The 18,083-nt window shown below is 43.1% G+C and overlaps 1 protein-coding gene across 1 annotated transcript in view; it reads left to right on the top strand.

Moving 5' to 3' along the window:
• The window catches only part of PCCA (propionyl-CoA carboxylase subunit alpha), a 298,109-nt gene that overhangs the window by 10,051 nt on the left and 269,975 nt on the right, over nucleotides 1-18,083 (top strand). The window lies entirely within an intron of this gene.

Here is an 18,083-nt window from a genome sequence, read left to right as displayed (position 1 = left end):
TTTAAAATCTCCTCCTTAAATGACATTTTGTCACAAACCCCAAAGGATACCCATCCAAGGAAAAAAGCTAAATGGCTGCAATGAACAGATCTATCTGCTGCAAGAGGGTGATACATGTCTGAATACCTGTCCCAGAAAAGAAGTGGAGGCAAAAACATTAAAATGGGAAGCAAATACTCTGTCATCAACAGGATACTACTTTCTCACTAGCTGTGAGAGAGTTCTCAAAACCTAATAAGACATCAAATCTGGAAAGAACTAAGAAAAATAAAATGTAAGCATATTTTATGGAACAAAGATCTTATTGCCATAATGCCCTTAAAAATTGTAATACTCTGAAAACAAGAACCATTGTTGATACATTAACTTAGACTCCTAAGAAGTTTTAAAATAAATTCAGAGTCTTATACAAACTACAAAAAGTTTAAAAAGCAACAGTAATAAATGTATTGGAAAAATAAAAAGCAAGCTGTAATTTTCTGCAATAATACAATATTGACCTGTGCCATGTCCTAACACTGTTTCATGTGGGGCACACTCTCTGAAGTTAATGGGAATTAAGATGGGTTAACAGAAGTATGAGGCCCAAATAAGATCTACAGGGGAATTTACAAGAGGAAAAGGAATAAAGGAATTTATTCCTCATAAAGGAATCAGAGAGATACCTGTGTAAAACATTGCATAGTATGTTCTTAAATTGATGTCTACTGAACAGTAACATGTTACCCCTAAAAGTCATGATCTAGTCCTGTAAGATGATACAAAGAGATGTGACCCTTCACTTTCCACCTGAGTCAATGGTCAGAGTGCTCAGTGTTTTGGAGAAGCACTTGGCACCCTGCACTACTGCAGAGTGTGTCCCAGGCACACACTTTGCTGCAGGGCAGGTAACACAGCACTGCCCTACAGACCTGAATCTCTCATCAACGCAGTCCTCAGGAGACATAGCCATTCCCCATGCAGGTGAGATCTGTAGCAACCTGCCCTTTCTCAATGCAGATGAAGAATAACAATTCCCTCTTCTTCACAAAGCACAATTTTCAAGGATTGGTGGCTCAGCCAAATCTCAACCAACTCCCTTGGATTACTCACAGATACTTTTCAATAAAGAAGTATTCTATCAAATGTTATCATTTTAGCTCCCAGCCCTCTAGTCTATAGGACAGGATAAAGAGCTGTTTATAATTTTTGTAAAGTAAATTATTTTGCACGGTATTGAGGCTCAAAGATTGCTGCATTGTCTTGATAAAAAATCCCATAAAACTGCCTTTGAGAAGACTGTAAGAAAGCAGATCTTTGAGAGGAATAGGCCAGGAGGTTGTATGGAACAAAAGATGGCAATTAACATGAGCAATGGCTCTGCTACATCAGCTGTAATAGCTTATTAATTACATCTGGTCTTTGAAAATATATATTCCTGTCCACTGCAGGCTAGAACTGTGGACTACAAACAGTGTTTAATAAAAACTGAAGACACAATTCTATTCCTTAAGTAAAGCAAATAAGAACAGCTGAGGAAATAAAACATCCAGGTTTAGAGAAGAGTGTGAACTCAATATGCTTTAAAATATGTCAATCTGTCAGTTTCTCAGATAGAAGCCCTCAAGCCATCAGAATCCATGTAAAATTTAGGATTCAGGAACAGCAGCTATAAGGGATGCAATCTTTGCCTCCTGCAAGGGCTTGATTCCCTGGTTATGAGTACCATGGTTTCAGAGATAATGAAATGTGTCTATCACACCAGTAGATGAAGTTTCAAGAACAGGGTGAAAAAAGGTGCAAAAGAAAACAGACATCAAAATAAACTCCAGTTCCATATGGTAGAAAACTATTTGGACACACAGAAACTGTCTGAATAGTCATGCCTGTGAACACAATCACAATAGTGAAAGGGGCAAATTTTACTTTTTTTTCCCCCAAAACTCCTGACCAGAAGGTACAGTCTGCATGGAAAATCATTGTTGGTTTGGGTTTGTTATGTTTGGGTAAGACCCCCCCACTCCTCATTCAGGATTGCTGCCAAAACCAGATGTTCTGCGGGGTGCAGCAGGAGCGGGGCTGCCCCTGAGAGGGCTGTGGAGTGGGGTGCTGCATGGACCCCAGGGCTGGCCATGCATGCCCCTGATGGGTGCCATCCCAGGCGTGCCAAGAGCCCTTGACATTTTTGTGAAGCAGTGAGCCCAGGTGACAAACTCTCCAAAGTGCTGGGCCCAGCCCTGGCCAGAGACTGCAGAGATTTGGCTGAGGTGGGGTATGGCTAAGCCAAAACAGAGTCCAGCCCCCTGGGTGGAGCTGGTGTGCATGGAGGTCACTGGGAAGCCTGCTGGGGACAGTAGGGCTTGAAGGTGCCCTTAGGGACCTGACACAGAAGTCACAAGTCAAGCCAGAAGCATTAGTCTGCTCAGAAGTTTGAAGCATTTTGGTAAAGACACTTTTTCTGTTCACTGCTTGAAGAGAAATGTGCCATGCTGTCGTCTTCTCCACTCAAGCACTTGCTAGCACAGCCCAGAAGATAGCCAGATTCCCCATGATTAGGAAAGCAGGATCTCTTACATCATCTCAAAGTAACAAATATACCATGGCATAGGTGAAGTAATGTAGGCAAATATCTCCTCACTAGCACAGCAGCAGGCAAACTCCAGTTTTTGCCTGGTTGCTCCAGTTCCCAATCAAGGGACAGTCCACTGCAGCTGTGCAACCCAACATCCAATTCTCTGCGCAGATCCCCACTTTCTAGTTTTGAAAACTCAGTCCAGATTTCTTTTCACTCTGGGGCTTCATGAACTGTGGATGTGTTTTCAAATACCAAATACACTGACTGCATTTTGGAAAGGTCTCACTGTAAACACTCAATGAGTTTTTCCTGCAAACTTCATGGTTACAAAATTATAAATGATGTGGAAATGAAAACAGGCCAAACCCAATTACAAACATGCATTTTCTGTTAAGAATCCATTTCTCATGGTATGAACTCATTTTTTGGGAAGTATGCCAAAGCATTGTTTTGAATTTATGTCCATCTCTACCAATGGGGAATTACAAATATGAAAAAGATGCCATAGCTTATTGAAGGCAGAAGAATGTGGAAATAAGGATCAACTTTTGCTTAAGTCTGCTATATAATATTTAGTATCTGTGTCTATTACTGGTTGTGTGGGATATTCTGGATATTTTTAATTCAAATACCTAATAGGAGTGTGATAAAATGGCTGGTACTAAAAAATGCCAACAATCCAAGTCATGCATATCCAAAAGGTAACAAAGATACCATTCAGTGGCACAGTTAGCAGCAAGGAGTCCTCATTAGAGATTGGTAATGTCCTGTTCCTTGTAGGTGCAAATTTATCATCCAATTCAGTGGTGCACCATACGAATGTGAAGACCATGGTCTGACTACTTCCCTTCCTTCCTAGATAAGAAGTTATTACTGTTCAGTCTTCCAAACTGGACGCTTAATGTTACTCAATAGAGCAGAATTCCTTCAGTGGCTCTGGACTACTTGTGAGTTCTACCCCCTTGTTATATATATACACTCATTTATTCTGAAGTGTCCCTAACTTCTAAAATATATTTCATCTAAATATTATATTTTGACAGCAAAAAGACTAATATACTAAAATATCTCAGTTTTCAGAAGCTGAAAACTACAAAAATATCTGCTGACGCATCTTTCCTGTGGATGCTTTAGGCAATTCAAGAGCAAATTTAATTAGAGTGTTGTAAATTGGAATAACTCTCTTGATAATAGCTGAGTTCTTGTTTCAGTGTAATTGGTATAAAAACTTTTTGTTCCCTTTCAAATAATTTTTTGACAGTGAAACTACAATGACCACAAAAACTAGCAGCACAAGTAGAGGAGGAGGTGGAGTAACCAAACAGTCTAGACTATTCATTATAAATTCCTGTGGAAGAAGAGATAAGACTACAAGAGACTGACTACTTGTGTGGTGGCATTATTTGCAGAAGGCTGCTGTTGACACCACAACATTAAGTATGGGTTTAGTAATCTCCCAAGTCTAGTGTAAAAACTTTCATTTCCTTTGAGATCTGCTTCAATAAAAGTGACACTACAGGATGCCTTGGGGACAATATCACACTCTCACTAGCACCTTTGTCAGGCAGAAAATGTCTGTCCCTGTTGTTCAGGAAACTGATATCATTCTGCCAATAGCAAATTCATTTAAGCAAAGCAACTGGTACTGTGGTTTGAGATGTAAAAGAGTTGCAAAACGCATACCTGCCTCTTCCCACAACTATATAAGGGCTCTACGCTGGACAGAAATCTCTCAGGGGGAAATGTACAGAGGGATTTGAGCCAGAGCCTCCTGCTGCAGCATGAATGGATGGAGTTGTGGAGGCTGTTGTGGCTGGGCCACCATGACACGGATCTGTGTCTTCTTCCAAATGCACATTAAGAAGCTGTGCTGTCATCTGCCTCTGAGCTATACCTGCAGTTTCCCTTTTGCTCAGGTCTCCAAGGTGTGTGGGATCCATCCTGAGGTCCTCAGTCTCATAAAAGTCTGTGTGAGAGGCTCAAAGGAGCACAGCAGTTGGTCCTCTGAGAGGGGACATTTTAAGGAGGGAGATGTTCTCTTGCATTTATCAATATATTGTTCTGCAGCACTTATTACAGCTGCATGCACTATATCAAGAAAATAATATAACTATTTCATGTAATACACAACAAGTAGCCACCTGGTATTTCCTACAGGCTTTCTTGTAAAAACCTCTGACTGATTTCTACTTTATTCCCTCTGTCCAAAAAATAAAGTTATGATATTGACCTGAGCTGTTTCTTGTAAGGATTAAACAGCTAGCATTTATATTGCATTTTAAAATGTTACATGCTGTTTTGGTTAATAAGTCATGATCTATATTAGAAATGGCAAGATCAAAAACAGTTAAACCTCTGCTGTACAAGAGTACCGCACTGTACACCTGCTCAGCAAGCACTGAACATTTTTTATGTACTTCACAAAATGGTAATATTTTGCTTTTAGCAACTGCTTTTGCTTTGGCCACAGTGCGTTTTCCTTTATTATCCTACTGGCATTTTGAAATTCATAAACAAGTCTCGAAACAGTTTTAAAACCTGTTTTAAAGAAATGGTTCAGCAGTAGAAAACAACAGAGCCTCTGTCTACATATATCTTCCACAGCATTCAGCCTCTTCCCTGAGGTGTTGGACTTCAGACACGTTTTATTAACATTCTGGAGTTGTACCCTCCTGACTAACCAGCCATTAGTTGGCTCACTGATCCTTAACTGCAGATCACTCTCTCTCTTATATAGGCTGCATTTCCCTTAGGTTCCAAAATAATTAGTCTCCCGGCTATGGATGTGATTTCTGTTTAAAGGAATGCAGAAGAAGCACCTCAGCCACTGCTGGCAAGCATCCTTCTTCACACTAAGCTCCTTGTCTGGTTGATATTCATAGAACACCAGATTCTAATTCTACTTAGTAATTAGGCTAATACCAGACATACTTACATTTGCCTTCCAGAGCAATTTTCAGCACAGTAAGCAGGGAGTTGCACACACAGAGCTCCCATAGCAACATGTTATTATTAACTGAAGTTGTATGCACAGCTCCGTGTGCTAAAAATTCACCAAGGATCAATTCAGCTGTCAGATACACAGGGGCAACTTCCATGGGATGTCAGTGGAAGGCTCAGAGGACAGAATAATCTTATAAAAATATAACAGTGTGTTATGGTAATAATCACCCAGAGCTTTGTTAGGTCAATACTGTGAGCTGACCTGTTTTAGATCACAGAGATAAAAACCAAGGCTTTCTCTTTTGTCAGAGCTGAACATAAGGGCATCAAAATATTTGAATACTATTCCTCAAAATATGCTCTACTGATGTAGAGGGGTGATACTTCTATGCTAAGGACGTGATGGTGCATCCGGATGAGTTGTATGACTGCAAGTATCACTTTGGAGAACTGAAATGGAGAAACTCTGCTCTTCATCTTGGACTACTGAAAAGACACTGCAAATGATATCAGAAGGAGACAAGATAAGCTCAGGGCAAATATTCACCAAATAACATAATCAAAATATTTTCTTTCATAGCATATACTGATAACCTCTTCATTTAGGAAAAGGAAAAACAAAGGCAAAAAAAAAATGCTGTGCCTGAAGAGTCACTTCTGCACAGAGTCACAAAGACCCAGTGAAATTTCCCTAAGGGTTTAAGACTGACTAATTGTTTTGATTGTCTTTCAGTCATTTAATGCCTTTTGTTTTGGCCTTCTATTTAGTGAATATATCAAAAGCAATCAGAGTTGTAATAGATTAAAGAAATTTTCTGACAAAAAGGATAGATACTGAGAGGCACTGGATTTTTACACTTATTATCGGATCGGACCAACTCAAGTGTGTGTGCGTGGGGGAAGAGACAGGTTGAATCTCACTGAGGTAAGGGACTCATGGCAGCCCCCACGAGACTTCTGGTGCAACCCTGGGGCTGCCATCAGTCAAAGGCATCCCGGGAGCTCTACCGACACCTCACCCTGGAGCCCCCCGCCCAGCCCAGGATTGGGAGGCACAGAGGGAGCTCTGCACCCCACCCCGCCCGGAGCCTGGAGTGGCCGGTGGGCCGAAGTCCTGCCTGGGAGGGGCGGCCACAGGGGACCAGAGCAATAAAACCAGTAACATCTGCTGTCCATGTCGCTTGAGAGCTACCGCATGGAAGCTGGACTCTCATAGGACTTTGGGATTTTTTCTTTTTCTTTCTTTACTGCTTCTTCTCTGAATGTCCTTTCCTAATATTTTGGGTAACTTGGGACTCAGTGGGCTGGATTTTGCTAGTTGTTTGGGTTAGCATGTGCTAAGTCAATGTTTTGTGGAATGCTTTGTTTTGATTGTGTTACCCTTTAAAGTGTTGCCAAGTACTCTTATTTGTTCTAAAGTTTACCAGTAAAAGTACCTTCTGAGAAAACTCAGGCAACTTTTCTACTAGGCAGACTCTCTTAAGGTGTTAAAGGAACTGAAGGATCATCTAATGATCCAGAGGGTGGATATTGTTGGGGCCTTGTATGTTTTTAAAGTAAAACTCCCTTAGTGAGCTCATAGCTTGAGACTTGGGGTCTTACAGGTGCCTAGTAAGTAACTTTTGGTTCTCATACTTACTGCACTGTGTAATTTTAGTGACTCTAGGAATATGTTTTAACTTAGGTTACTGGACATCGTGAACCCATGAGAACAAAACGCAAGTAAGTAAACAGCGATAAGTCCCCATAGAAAGTACTGAGTGATTTCAGCTCCCCCTGCACCCGTACACAGAGGTATGAGGACTGCTCCCTTCCTCATGCCTCTGTTGGGATGTTCGTACCTTCCTGAGGTAGGCAGGACTAGGCACAATCTACCTCCCTGCTGGGAATCCTGTGATTCAGTGTGGCTCTGTGCTGTTGCAAGTCCAATTATGTCTGCTATTTTTAGGTGCCTTCTTGTATCACAGTCAATCATAGCTGTAAACGCTGTGATTCAGACACCTTACTTGCAAATGTAGCAATGTAATGCGTGATACTAGTTTTACTTTTGCAGAAGTAACCTAGAAAATTTCTTTGGAGACAGAATTAATCCTCTGTACATGTGCATATGTGAGGTCTGATGTCTGATTTCTTACAAGGATGACTGGACAATCTGCATATTTACTTTCTTTTCCTCTTTATTTTATTGAATTCTATCTTCTTTGATAAGTAATTTTAAAATGTTCATGTCGAGCATTTGCTTTGATCTCTTTTCCTGGTAATTAAATTGCCTGTCTTTAAATTGACATCATTTAAAATAATCCTAATTAAGACAACTTCCCCAAACTTCAAATACTGGTTTTTAATTCCAATGTGAAGAGAATGAATAATGATTCTCTGAGTATTCACTTTAACACTTTCTACTTTTCCCATACAAGGAAATTGATTTTCTCACCTGTCATGTTAACTAAGGGCGTAATCCAGCAAATTTGTCCTTTTGCAAGTAGGTCTTAGTCAGAGAGCAATTCACTGGAACTAATTACAAGATTTGCTCAAGTGAATAAGGACGGCCTGGGTCATCCTTATCATTTGGATAAGTGTGTATTTACATTAAGTGTAAGCCTTTGCAATAAGCGTTTCATACTGATGCTTAAGAAGATATCCCGTGTGAAACAGTAACTGCAGTTCACATGGAAAGTAGAAATAAAGATTTTTACAGGCTGAAATAAAAATAATTATCATGGATACATAGATATATGTAATAAATTGCTTTCAATCCGTATTTGAATAATTTATGATCAGATGATCTGACTGTACCTATTTCAACTCTTGAGAGAACCTAGTAGTGGGCTAGTGGGCTACAAAGGGGCTAGGATGATATTCGTGTCTCATAAAACATATCTAAAAAAACCCAGTACTTTATTTTAACCAACTACAAACATTATCGTGTTTTGTGCTTTTATGACACTTATAGAGCACTAAGACAGAAGATAGCTTATGAGCAACTGTGACAGTGAGGAGAATATGAAAAATATATATAACCTGAATGCCCAGCTAGGAGTAGTCTACGGAGGCTGTGAAACAATTATACATTACTATGTTTACCTTGGCCTTTTTACATTTACTTATTAGAATGTATGTTGGAGGGTTTAATTGTGAGGTTGTCAAAAGTAAAAACACTTTTAGAAAATGAAACCATGCAATATTACAGGGGAAAAAAAGAAAGATTTGAAGGTCTTTTGTTCAAATGGAAATACAGAAAACAACATGTTGTTTAAGCAGGATTCTATTTTCTTCTACTCAAGTGATGAAGAGGCTTTTGTAAAGAAAGGCTTTCATCTTATACATGCAATACTCCATCACAACATGATTACCCTAATTTGTATTCCACTGTAGAAATAGGTTTTTTCAGCTTAAACAAATTAAGCAACAGTCACTAAGTGTACATGACCAGCATTCTTTCAAGTAACCTGTTATCAGCTCTGGCTACAGCTTTATCTTGATAAAATGGAAATCCTTTTTTATTTTCCTACTTTCCTCCCCAGGATTATGCCAGTCAGATTGCCTAGAGAGGCACCATGATTCACTGGCTGGAGAAAGGGACAGTGCATCCAGAGATTACTTCCTACAGCCTCACTAAATCACTGTGTGATTTGGGTCATATCCTGACTGCCTTTGGGCCTCTGTTTAGGAGAGAGCCTAAGTACACACTCAGCCACACTCAGAGGGTCTTTTAAGCAGCTGCATGTGCTCTCTGCTGAATAGAGACTGTTCTGCTGCTCTTTTCCTCTGGTTTTGGTTGATATTATATATCCTCAAGGATGACAGGACAAGCTCTATCTCTATCTGTATTTACATTATTTGTCCTTTAGTTGTGTAACTATGGATATCCCTCCTGTTTGTACACACCCTTCTAAATCAAACTCTGACCTGGTGGATCACTACCAGTGAGGCTTTGCCTTCATCACCTTCTTCTCCTCAGTACCTCCAGGTATATGACCAGGGTCTCTTCTTCCCTACCTCTGAGTCTGGATGATAAAGTCTCACTGGGGCCCACTTTTCAATGTGCAGCTGTGAGAATGGTATCTGGCTCCATGTGGGCTTGTTAAGATAATTATACTAAAAAAAAGAGAGAGGAGAAATAAGGCCATTCCAGAGATGTGGCAGGAGGAAAGGAGGTAACCTGTCAGCTCACGAGGCAGTAGTGACCAGAATTTGGACACTTCCCCAGGGAATAAAAAAGATGCTGCCTTCATGTCTTCCTTCTGCCTTAACAGAGGCTGCTTCACCACACAGATCTTTCCAAAGTAGGTAGCTTCTAACAAGAATGAGCTGAATGGGAAGAGAACGTATCCAGCTCCAAAGAGTGGAAACTATTGCTGCTCCTGCTGAAGTGCTGGACAAACAGCACATTTTTTGTGATCTCCTTTGACACAGCTGAGAGCAGCTGTCAGAAACATGAGAATTAGTGGTGGTAGAATGCTACCTTTCCCAGACCTCTCCCATCTCCCTTTTTCCAGACATCCCTTGCAGGACTTTCCTTTCTCCTACAATTTCCATGGCCTGTCAGAGAGAAGCAATCACAAGGCTGCTTCATGTGGGAAGGTGAGCTGAGGGTGACCATAGCATAGACAAGGCAGTGCCCTCACTGTTAGGGCACAGTCCCAACACAGCTGTGCAGGGGGAACAGAGCAACATCTGTGATAGCAACAGGTCTCATCAACAGTCCAACAAGCTGGAATGGGGCACCTGAGCGTGGGAAGAGGGTGTGGGTTGAGGTCCCAAGTGAGTCTGGTCAGGACAACTGGGGCTTCTGGGTGCACTAAGGGCCCAGCAAAGCCATCTCTCCCATCATGGTGTGACCTTGCACCTCACAACAGCCTGGGTTTTGAGGGGTACTTGATGTGAAAATTTCTCATTTTGGCCAGTCCCCCTGGTTCCTGGGAGTGCTTCTCAGACCTGTAACATGGCCAGCTAGTGAGGTATTGAAGCCTCTCCCAAACGGGTTTACAGTTTGCCCCAAACTTACCTCACTTGGTACTCTGGTTGACCTTGCACTATGACTGCTGGAGGGGCAATGTGTTGGCAATGGATGGGGATTGGGCAATGAGGCTTCAGGAAGGGAGGCATGAAAAATTGGAGTGAGTTTTCAGGGATCATGTAAGGCAGGACCAAAGGTGTACACAACTCAGGTGAGGCAGTCTCACAGCAGCCAAGTGGGGTGGTGACAGCAGAGGTTCCACTGACAGTCCAACCATCATCAGGCAGAGACAAGGTCATGAGTTGGGTCTGGGGTCAACCCAGAAAATCTGAATAATAATTCAGGAACAGACAGCACAGAGCAGGCCTAATGAGCCAGACCTGAGCTGAAATGGGGTCAATGGCCTGATGGTATGGGTGCAGTGAGGCTGACCAGGACAATTAGGGCCCTGGAGCCCAGCCCAGCCTTCCCCAGTCACCAATCTGGGTCATGGATTGAATGGATAACAACTCTTTCTTTTTCTCAGAAAAAAAAGCAGAGAGAGAGAGAGTAAGCAGTGGTGATAGTGCTCTTCCCTTGGTGTTTAACATCTTATTTGTGCTCAGGGGTTCCTGAAATCAATACCTCAAACGTTAGTCTTTGTTAATTCCACCACCCTTTGAACTACCAAAATCCAGTACTTCCTAGCACCATATGATAAATACATTGTCCCCTCTTGTCATCACAGAATCCAAGGAGGAATATGAAACGATGGGCATTGAGAAATTCATACCAGAGTGAAGTTGTAAAGATTTAGGGGGTTTAAACAGCCTTCAAGGGCAAGTGAGGACCTGCCAGGAATATCCTCATGGTTGACATGAGGATTATCACCCATGTGTCATATGTCATGCCACATACAGAAGATATTCTATTGCTAGTTCTGGGTGCCGCTATCAAGAATGGAACTGAGTAAATACTTTTTCTCATGCATGTTCCCTTTTCCCCTTCTCTATGTTTCATTTCCATCTCTGTACTCAGGAGTATGGTTGCACTGTGTGCTCAGGAAGAAAGCTTCTTTTCCTTTTGATCAAATCAACTTCCCTCTCTGCTCCAAGCTTTCATGCCATGGCTGGAATCCAAGCAAATGATTTAGCCCCGTTGAATTTATTGCATCTCTTAAGGAATTCCATCATCTCCTTTAGCCTGTCCATGCCCAGGAGTAGCAAATTCTAAAAGCAATCTTAAATTTAAATGTACCATTCTGTTTACTGAGCAGTGAACCTTCAGGCAATAAATACTACGGCAGGAATTCACCAGGACTCTGTTAGGGCTTGACAGCCCAGACAGCCATTGCGCAAATCTTTGTTAGTCCTGACAACGTTTTTTTTTTTTTTAATCAAATGAATTACAAATTTGTTTTTAATCTGTGGGTTTACTTGTAATGCTTTAGAAAGGATCCAAAGCTGTTTAAAACTATTCACATTACAAGCAGGCAGTAAATTTCAGTCTACTAGGCAAACCCATTGTCACTCCATGTGAACAACAGCACAGAGAAGAGGCTCAGCAAAACTTTTGTCCATGTACTGGAGTTCTTTAATACTGAGCAGCAATCCTACCAATTGCTTGATTGTGCTAACTCCTCCTTGCTCCTACAAGTGTGACACCTCCTGGAGTTGTTCAGCAAGGCCCCAAGCTGAAGCTAATTTCTATACAATGGGGTCAATAACACTGGGAGTTCACATTTGCTCAGACCTGTGGGGCCACCGTGTTTACCTGGTTCTGTAACACCCTTGTCCCAAGGCTCTAGAGGAGGAAGCAAGATCTTTACATTGGCATAGTCTGTGTCCTCCCCAGCCCACAAGTCTGTTTCAGTATTTCTTTGTGGTTGTATTTACCTCCAGGCTACACTGGAATACTTTTTTTGGTTCTTTTTGCATTCTTTCTGTGAATTTCAGATTCTCATCCTTTTCCTTCTGAAAGAACTCTCTCCAGTTGTCTGGATCCCTGCCACTTTGATGCAGTCTTGCAGAAACCCTTTAGTCCATGAAATCACAGGAAAAACACAATTCCCACAGAGACATTACTCCACAGTGTCAAAACAATTGTGATTCCTGTGCTAATCTTGTACGAAATTTCACTAAGGGGTATCACTTCATCACATCCAAGTGTGATATCTTCCTGAAGTGTGCATGTGCTCTCCTTGACAACTACTGCCATTTAGGGCTGCACCTCACGAGGGGCTTGGAAAGCTCTACAAGGTGCTCTGCTTCCCAGCCTTTGCCTGCTCTCCCTGTTGCAGGATCTGTGCAGACCCCAGCTAGCTCTGAGGCAGGCAGTGCTTAACTCCTGGTTTTCACATCATGCTTCTGTCAATGGGCTTTTAACATCCTGAGGAAGTGAAAAAGTTAAACGTTGTGTCTGATCCAAATCATCAGACTAGGGGTAACCAGACATGGTCCCCAAGACAAAGGGACTCTGCCGATATCCTGGGATGTCTGTTTAAGCTCAGGCCTGAGCCTTCAGCCTTGCTTTAAGCTATGTTGTTGGCAGTGTACTTGTCTCCAGTCTCTGTTCTGTCTCCTGGCTGGCCTTTGTCTTCAGCTGTCTCTTGCTACTCCACCAGTTCCAGGATAAAACTACACTCAAGCCATCACACTGCCTTCACCAGTCTGGGACTGTTGATGGACCTCGATACCAGCACCCAGGTCTGCCCACCCCGTTCAGATCCTACAGTACTGTGCCCTGTAGCTAAGGGCTCTCTGAGTCACCCCTTCCTAGGCTTTGAGGCTCCTCTTGGGCAGCTGGGAGCAGCTCAGGCTGCTACCAAAGAGTCCTAGGGACTGGGTGGCTGGTGAAGGGGTGTGGGTGTGTGTGACCAGCAGCTAGAAGATGGGATGATGCTGAAGCTGTCAGTGAGGCTGGGCAAGGGTGGGACAATCAAGCCCTGTCTGAACAGTCCCTTGGCTGGCAGCAGGGCTCGGGAAATGAACATGATGATTTCTAGAGCAGTCCTTGAGGGTGGAAAAGGGATCAGATCACCCCTTAGGCCATACTGTGTTGGGTGAAGGCTCAGACCTTCCCCGAGGAGACCTCAAGGGCTAAAGGGGTGTCAAGTCACCCTGGAAGCCAAATGGGGAATCCAGCCTCCCTGGTGGAGCCTGTGCTTCTGAGCAGGAGTGAAAGCAGTATATCTCAGAGGAAGTATTCACTGGATGGGGATCGAGGCACCCACGAAGTCAGGGGTTCAGGATGTCCCTGAGAAGATTAGGAAGCTGGAGAGAGGAATTGCTTCACGCTGGAGAGCACTGGAGGCTGGTAGTCGGAGTGGCTGAGGTGGCACTTATGAGAAATCATAGGGACTTGGGTATTCCAAGCCCTCTCTGATCAGCCCTTGTAGTTGGGGTGATCCAGGCTGTCCCAAAGCAGCTTCTCAAGCTATGTGATTGCACAAGGCCAGGTTGCCTCTGGGGGCCAAGGAGATCACAATGTCAGAGAACAAGGCAACCTGGCCTGGAGATTAAGCCACCCCTGAAGCCAGGTGTAGAATGAGGTCAGGCACCTCTAAGAATGGGCCAGGGGTGCTTTTGTTGACTCTGAGAAGCTTCTGAGGCCAGGGAGATTCAGGACTTTCCTGAGGAGACCTGATGGCCTGGGAATTTGAACAATCATGACTAGAAGGTTCATGTTCCTGGAGAAAGAGCACGCACAGGCTTCAAACCACCCTTGAGGCCAGGCTGCCAAGATAAGGATCAAGTCAGCTCTGAAGCATGTGGGTCATCCTTAGGTGCCTTTAGAAATGGAAGAATGTTCCTGCTGCAGAGCCCAAACATACTCCAAAGCGTGGGCAGCTGGGCACGAGGTTGAAATCAAGGTGCCCCAAATGGGCAGGGAGTTGGTAGTTTGGACCCCAGCCTGGTTTCCAGTGTCTGTGGCTGGGCTTTGGGTCTTCTCTGGGGTGCCTGGTAACACCCTAGCCTCCAACTCTTGACACTCTTAGGTGAGTCTGGTATGAAGGATCTCTCCTCACAGTCAAGGTTTTTCTGTAGGTACATAGCAGAGAGATGTAGGGAGATATTGACTTGTCTGACTCTAAGACTGAATTTCCATCTCTTGCAGTGCATTGAGCAGAATGTTGATAGGAAAAAAGGCTGTTTACAGAATATATAAGTGATACTTCAAAGAATTTTTCTAGCTTTGAGTTCTTCAGGCACAGGCTTTTGTGCATAAAGCATTTCATGTTCTATAAACCTGATACAATATCTTCCTTATTAGATGAAGTATTACAATTACTTCAGTTTTCTCCCTGGGTTACTGCTTAAAATTTAGGTGATGATACAATAACTTATGATTCCTGTCCTGAGTTTGGGGTTGTGTTAGAAGATGAAGGTAACTTTCTGTTTTACAGAAAGGATCAAGGTGATTCTCAGTATTGAGAGCTGCAGTTCCCCAGGATCCCCTCAAAATAATGAGAGAATAAGTTGCAGTGTATTCCAGTATCTTTTAAACCTGCTTAACTTTATGCATGTTAATAGCTTTAATAACTGAGATGGGAATGTATATTGAGTTACAGCATTACAAATGTAGACATGCAGGACTAGGGTCTTTGTTTTTATCCAAACTCCTATATCCTTTAATTATTCTAGATATTTTATTTTTGCAATTTGATTTTTGCATATCTACAATTTCTTTTGCAATGGTGATGTATGTTAGGCTCTTTTTTATTTTTCAGATGTTCAATGGTAATTGTGTATAATCTTGATCCATTAGATATCTTCCTTTTCTTACAGAAACAGAATTTTATATTTTTTGTGCAGTATCCATTTCAAAATAGAATAAGCAAAAAGACTGTTAGTAGAGATCTGTCAGTCATACTGATCAAATCATATCGAAAGCAGAAAACTTTGTGTGCAAATGGAATAAGATTAGGCTTCTCGAGTTTTGTTTTTCCCCCAGTCCCTTCCATTTGTAAGGAGCCTTAGCTTCACTTGGAAACAGGCTTGCATTAGGCCATTTCTCATCAACTTCTTTATGCACCCAGCTGGCGGTGTCTGTGCGTAATCCCAGCCAGTTTCCCTTTGCAGCTGTGGGGGGCCTCCTTTGATGCGTCTCTGTAGGTGGCTGCCGGTCCCTCAACTGGGGCCGGCAAACAGAATCTCCTCTACAGAGGAAAAGAAAACACCCCCATAGATGCCATGTGACTGTTTGCTTTATGCATGCAGGAGGAACTGACGTCAGGTGCCTCAGGATATTGTTCTAATGCAATAACATGATGTTGTGGTGTGTATCTCTGTGCATCTATCTAACGCAGAGCCTGTGATGAAGGACAATGTGGTCAGCACCTCCCTTCTGCTCTTGATCTCTTTTACTTTCAAGGCTCTCCACATGTACTGAAAAAAACTCTGCAGTGTCTGCTTGTGACTTTCAACTGAAAATACGATGAACTCCTCTAGACATAATAAGTACAGTTTTCTTGCGTTGTTCCCACCTGTGCAGTTGTAGGCACTGTTCATACAGCAGAGCAAATCATAAGCATGCAACAGAGGGGAAGCAATGCTGATTTTATTTTTGCTAGTCACTTGGAAGGAAAGGAAGAGAAGTTATTTCACATATCCTTGGTATGCAGCAGAGATCACGGAATGGTTAAAGTTGGAAGGGACCACTGGATGTCTTCTAGTCCAACCTCCTTGCTCAAGTAGGGACCCCTAGAGTATGTTACTCAGGATTGTTTCCAGATGGCTTTTGAATATCTCCAGGGAAGGAGACTCCACAACCTCTCTGGGCATCCTGTTCCAGTGCTCAGTCACCCTCACAGTAAAGAAGTTCTTTCTCATGTTCAGGTGGAACTTGCTGTGTTTCAGCTTCTGCCTTTTGCCCCTCGTCTTATTGCTCAGCACCACTGAGAAGAGCCTGGCTCCATTCTCTTGACACCCTCCCTTCAGATACTAGTGTTCTTTTTTTTGGTCACAGCTTTCACCTCTTTTCAGTTTGAATGTAAATACTGATACAAGAGGTTTAAAAAGTAATGTCAAACAGTAAAACTAGGCCAAATTTTTCAATATTATGTGTAAATTCAAGGAACTTGTGTTCTGGTGGGGTGACTGTGCAGCTAGAGCCTGATGAAAAAATATCCACGTTTGGGTGAACCCACTTGCCCAGCAGTTTTTTGCCTTCTCTGGTGCCTCCCTGCGGCATGGGAATGTGCCAGTTACTCTGGGACATCCTGGCTCTCATTGCAGAATGTGATTGTACATACAGCCCGAGAGAATTTACTGAAGACTATAAAAGCATGGTATAAAAATGATGTAATAATATGTGAATTGAGGGGGTGATGTAATCTGGTAAAACCTCTCTAACAATGGCTACTGCAGTTACACAGTCTTCTGGCTGTAAAGGAACTGCCTGCTCGAGGACCTAGCTTGTATCTAAATTCTGAGGGATTTATTCCTAATATAACTATGTGTATTGCCTATATGCATTTTCCTTATGGATTTTTTTTTTTGCTGTCTTCTAGCTCTCTTGGGAGATTGTCACAAAGATGTCTTGGGGGTGAACTGAAAACTGCGTATGACCTGCTCCCTTTCCTTTACTAAATGTCTTTCATCTTCAGAAAATGTAGTCTTGATCTGCTGCTGGAGTAAGGATAAATAGGACGCTCAGTTCTACCTTCATTTTGCACGTTACCATTGTAGGAAAAAACCAAATATTGGAAATAACACTATGTAAAGGAAAAAACTGTTATGCTTTGTGAACACTGCTTTGAACATCTTGGATGGTGCCTTTTTTACAGTTCTGTGCTGTGGGCAGCTTCTGCTTCTGTTGTATTTCAACACAAGTCTGAGATGGTAACAGTGATGCTTCTTAGGCACTCTTATCATGGTAGAACTCTTAGGGATTGGCACTACTCTGTCACATCTATCAGCTGAAATCCAGGACACCTGCAGTGGAGAACCCACATTCAGCTGCATGGGTCACTTTAGAAGAGGATGACTTGGAGTACTGTGTGCTGGGGAGCTGAGCAGTGAGTAGTTCCTGCAGAAGATTAGCAGCACCCCTCTCATGCCGACCTTGCTTGTGTTCCACAGGGCAGGAGCTTGGATAAGGCAACTGGCACAGTTGCACTTTTCACCCTCACCCCGGGGAAGTTCGGTGGGTGGATGGATCCCCTCTCTGTACTGCTGTGGCTCCTGGTGGGTGCACAGGCAGCCCCATATGTGAAGGAATGGCAAGAAGCTGTGTTGGGAGGTTTAGGTTGGATATTAGGAAAAGGTTTTTCACCCAGAGGGCTGTTGAGCACTGGAACAAGCTCCCCAGGGAAGCGGTCACCAAGCCTGTCAATGTTCAAGAAGTGTTTGGACAACGCTCTCAGGCGCATGGTATGACTCTTGGGGACGTCTTGTGAAGAGCCAGGAGTTGGACTTGGATGATCCCAGTGGGTCCCTTCCAGCTCAGGATAATCTGTGATTTATTTGTTCAAGCATCACTGAATGAAATTCACGAGCAGCTGTGTCCCTTCCAACCCAGGATATTCCGTGGTTCCATGTGGGCGCTCGGGGCTCGGTGCCGCCCCGGGGCAGCCCCTCACGCCGCGCGCGCACGGGCTCCGCCGGCGGGGGGGGGGGGGGGGAGGGGGCGGGGGCACGGGCGCGC

This window comes from Corapipo altera, unplaced genomic scaffold (assembly GCF_003945725.1).
Source record: "Corapipo altera isolate COAL_440 unplaced genomic scaffold, ASM394572v1 0, whole genome shotgun sequence".
In the NCBI taxonomy this organism is placed as follows: domain Eukaryota; kingdom Metazoa; phylum Chordata; class Aves; order Passeriformes; family Pipridae; genus Corapipo; species Corapipo altera.
This window is presented reverse-complemented; position numbering and strand designations above follow the sequence as displayed.